The following is a 4901-nucleotide window of genomic DNA, read 5'->3' on the forward strand; positions in this document are numbered from 1 at the left end:
TTGTTTACATCTTTCATGCTTCCTTATCTCTTTCAAATTTTCCAGCAGAATGTAAAGTGTATTTTATGATCCGACCCTTGCCCATCTCCTAGCTCTTTGTCTTAGAACACTGTGATACTGTGTCCATCTATTTACCTGAGCAACAATTGTAAGACTGGTACATAGTAGGATCTTATTAAATTTGGGGGGGATGGGGCAGGGTGGGGAGAGAGAGAGAAAGATTCTTAACCAAATTGGTTGTCTTAAAGAATTGAGTTTCAGTGGTGTGCAGGAGCTAGATTCATTGCTGGTTGTATTTTGGTTATTTTTTTCTTGGAAGATCTATAAGATTCTTGTGTCTAGGACAGATATTCCAATGCATCCAAGATATCAGTTTCTTGTGGTTCAAATCTCTTGCAGGTAAGAAAGAGTGGGGCTTAGAATAGAGGCACTGGGCTGCAGATTGTTTCAGGTACCACAAGGGGTTGCTAGAGAGCAACAGAAACTCTAAAGGAACTTCTTTAAAATTTCCCCTTTTGGCCATATCCTCATTTTCTTAGTCTTGTTAGGAATTAAGAAGTTTTCTTCCATTCGGGGTTATATTTACTTAGTAGATATGGTTCTTCTGTGGGTTACTGATATTTGTCTGCTTGTAATAATTTTCTTTATACCTACCCCTCAAAGTGCTTCGTCTGTCTTTGCTGTTTGGAGAGAGACACCTAATATGCTTTCCTATTTCTCAGCTTCTTGAACACAATCTAAATCAATGTGGCTTTCAGAGGAAAGAATAAAGTGGGCCCATGTATTCACCAGGAAACCAGCTAGCACATCAAGCAACTTTGTGTTAAGCGCTAAAGGGTGCCTCTCTGGATGAACAAATGGCAAAAAGTGCCACTTCTTCCAGGCTGGCCTGGCCTGATCCCAGGGTACTCTTTGGGAGCTAAGCTCAGGCTGGATTTCAGTCCTCATTCACGCCCTTGGTCAGGCAGCCTAGAGACAGAATTCTAGAAGAATTAGTGGACTAAAGGGAACTGAGAATAATTATATATATATGTATATGTATATATATGTAATATTTGGGAAACTTTTATAAAATGGATGTGTACTCCATGTAGCTAAGACACTTGTGCTTTCTTAATTGTCTGAAACATTGTAAACTTTGCAATTATTCAATTATAGTTATTAGATCTTAATCACAATGAGTACTATTTTTATATTTCTTTTTAGTATGTGGATTAACATTCCCTTGTGATTCAGAGATGCTCAATTGCTAACAGACTCCCAAGTGGAAGAATCTAAGATGACACACTTTGGCTGCTGCACTGCCAATTCAAGCATTGCAAGAAACATGGAAATTTTCTCTGATAATACATGAAAGAGTATTTTGTTCCTTCATGCATCAGCCTATCCTTTCCTGTGCATTCCTGTACAGTCTCTTTCTTGAATTTGCTGTATTGTCTGATTATGACATAAATGATGCGTCAATTAGATTATGTTTGATTGCATAAATCACAAAATCTAAATATGAGTAATTTATATGATATGGAGGTTAATATTTTATTTCACATCAAAGAAACTTACAAGTCACCTAGGCTAGTATGGTAGCTCCACAGTCATCGGAGACCCAGAAACTATCTTTCTGTCCATTTCCCAACCCTTTATGTACAGCTCCTATCTTGAAGATTATCTCATGGTGTACTATGGCCACTGGAGCCCCAGGCATCAGGCCCAAGTTCCAGGGAGGAAATAAAAGAAGGTAAAAACAAAAGGGTACACGGCTCCTTGATGAGTCAACCCCCTCAAAGGGCTTTTTTAGAAGCCCTTCAACAACTTCCATTTGTACCCATTAGCTATCCTTATCTGCAAAAGATGCTGGCAAATGTGGTTTTCTAGCTTTGTATTTTTGAGAATATGAGAATCTTTTATTAAGGCAGAAGGGAGAATGGATATGGGTAGGTAACTAGCAGCCTCTACCACATATGAAAATTCAATCGACTCCCAGGAGAATAGAGATTAGAAAAAAAAAATGCAAGAGGAGCTATCAAATAGAGTTGGTACATTGTCTTCATACAGTCACTTGATACCTACCTACTCAGGGGTTGCAAGGTAGATCTTATCAAACTCATCTAGCTTCATTTATCATCTACATGCTCTCTATGTCCAGTGCTATCTTCTCTCCTGAGCTCAAGACTCATGCAGCCAATTACTGACTTGATAGCTGCTACTAGAGACACATAGGACTCTCAAATTCAAGACGTCCCCAAATGAATTCAGAGATTTGCAACTCCTCTAGTGTCCATGCACTAGTTGCTTAAGCATCAGACCTGAAAGTCATCTCTGACTCCTCCTGGCTCCTATACTCTCCAAGTTCTGCTTCCTAAGTCACTCCTGAATCCTCCCCCTAATTCCATCTCCATGACCACCACCAAGGTCAAGCCTGCATCACTTCTTACCTGGACAGTCATCGCAGCCTCTCAACTGGTTTAACCTTGTCCATTCTTCCCTCCTTTCAATCCATGCTCCACACAGCAGCCAGAGAAATTACTTTTTAAAAAACGTAAACCCAATTATGGCACTCCATAGCTTCCCACCAATCAATGGCTTCTTACTGCCCTGAGGGAAAAGTCCAGCTCAATAACAAGGACTAAAAAGCCCTGAGTGATCTGGCCCCTGCCCACATCACTTTGTATTACCCTCCTCTTCATTCTGGCCCAGCCGTGATGGTCTCGCTAATGAGCTCAGTTCTTTTCTGTCTCAGGCCTTGGCATGTATAGTTCTTACTGCTTGGAATGATCTTTCCTTGGATCCCCACCACTTCGTTTAGTGAATCACCATGAATTCTTCAACATATCAGATCCACACACCTCAAGCCATGCCAGGTTGCTGTCAGCTCCCATAGCTCACTGTATTTTTCCTTTGAAGTATTTATCAGCCATTAAATTATTTGATCAATTATGATTTCCTTGAAGTCAGGCGCCCTTGTTTCTTTCTGTATCCCCCATGCTGCACAGAGCTCAGCACATATTCATTCAATGACACAATTCTTCATTCATTTACTTATTAATTCAAAACATTTGTTGAGATTCCTGTCCTCTTTTATGGGTCAATGGTGGGGAAAGACTTAGTAAAATAAATACCCACTGGTTACTGCGTAACGGTTCTGATCAAGGCTATAAATAGAAAGATAGGGTATGATGCACGTACATAAATGGAAGATCTGACCTTATCTTGGAGGGATGAGAAGAATGGAAGGTGAGTTTTCTATCAAGGATACAAACAAGAATGTTTTTGCCATCTCAACTCTAACCCTCCTTTGTGCTGCCACCCGTGGCCTCACACTGGACCAGCAAATATAAAGCCAGTGTGAGACAAGTTCAGCTGAAACATTTTTTAACCCATTAATTAATTACCACAGTGCTGTCCTCTTTGAGCTTCTGATTTAAGAAAGATAATCCAGGAATTTGTCTGTCACCAATTCTACTACCTCTCCTTCTACCATTTTTCTGCTCATCTTTAAAAATATCCTCAGACTCTCTCTCTGACATCTTAGGCTGGTTCTGCTCTTGATGGAACCTGTGTAGAACAAGGTTCCATATATCTGGCCAAACCTGTCTGCTATTCATCATCTCCAGCCTCCCAAATTGGGTCAACATGAATGAGGGAAGTTGTGGCCCTTATGATCTTCCAGCCTGTTATGGCCCTAGGATAATGAACAGGAGGGCTTAGAGATGGCAAGGGAACTGGAAAAGGGTCCCAGGAGACTAATCTTAAAGCTCTCTTTGCTTGTTAACGTAAATAAAAATAGTTTCTAAAAACGCTTTGATTCAAGTTTATATAAAATTGAAGGAATATATTCATAAAAAAAGAAAAACACCCAGGAGGGCATAAGAGCAGCTCTGATGAAGGTGATGGGTAGTTAACCACCACCTAACTCTCCTCCCTACCAGCTGTCCTTTGACAATGGCTGTTGCTTAAAACGTGCTGACATCCTCAAGATGCTGTGAGCATCTACTGGCAGCCAAACACTGCTCTGTCTTAGAGAGTCTATGTACAATGGTGAAGTTCCCAGCTGGAATTAGGAAGTCAGAGACTCCATTTTGTGTGTCTTAACCTTTGAAACCCAGATTTCTCGAGGGCAAAACTCCACTTCCCTTACCCACAAGGTAAGGATTTCGTGTGAAATCTTTGGGAGGGGTCCTGGGAAGGCCCATCTAGATTTAGGCCCAGGCTTCTTACCGGAGTAGGTGGGTAATCCCCAAGCCAGGAAGACCTTTGAGAATTCTTTACTTCCTGTCTGAAGCAGCAAGTTGGCCACAAGGGGGAAGCATCGCACAGAGCTAGTGTTCTGGCCGGACCTGCTCTTTGTTCTGGCTTTTCTATTGTCATCCACGAAAGGAAGGTAGGTGAGACCCAGCGCAGGTGGCTGTTGTTCAGCTGTGACCGTGCCTGCAAGTGGTCTTAACACGGCCATACAGTTAAGGGACACAATAAACAGCAGTTGACACTGCTGAATAGTCAGAATTTAATTTACTAATGAAATTAAGCAAATCATTGAAAAACATAAGTATAAGCGGCAAATTCTTAGATTTAGAAGATATGCTGAAAACTGGGAATCTGAAAATCTGGTTTCAATGCTGGTCCTGTAGTGCACTCACTAGTTGTGTGCTTTTAGGCAAGTCTCTTAGCCTTATCTTTCATATGGTCACCTTAATCTCTTGTCTACATGACAGGCTGGTCTGAGCATGAAGCCAGAGAACATGGGCAAAAGTGCTTAAAATGGTAAAACAGAATTGGAGATTTACTAGCACTGCAACTGAGGTGAGCAAAGAAAATATACCTGGTTGTTTCTCAATACTGATGTGATCTTTCTGAGGTGGGCCGTGTGTGTGTGTGTAAGAGAGAGAAAGAGAGAGATTGAGAGA

At 41.2% G+C, this 4901-nt stretch overlaps 1 long non-coding RNA gene across 1 annotated transcript in view; it reads left to right on the forward strand.

Annotated features, from left to right (window-relative positions):
* The first annotated feature begins 1390 nt into the window (after positions 1 to 1390).
* The window catches only part of LOC120588073 (uncharacterized), a 12879-nt gene continuing 9368 nt past the window's right edge, over positions 1391 to 4901 (forward strand). The window contains exon 1 of the long non-coding RNA XR_005649137.1: positions 1391 to 4797. This is a non-coding gene — a long non-coding RNA (uncharacterized LOC120588073). The remainder of the gene's footprint in view (positions 4798 to 4901) is intronic.

Source organism: Pteropus medius, unplaced genomic scaffold (genome assembly GCF_902729225.1).
Source record: "Pteropus medius unplaced genomic scaffold, Ma_sr-lr_union100, whole genome shotgun sequence".
Taxonomy (NCBI): domain Eukaryota; kingdom Metazoa; phylum Chordata; class Mammalia; order Chiroptera; family Pteropodidae; genus Pteropus; species Pteropus medius.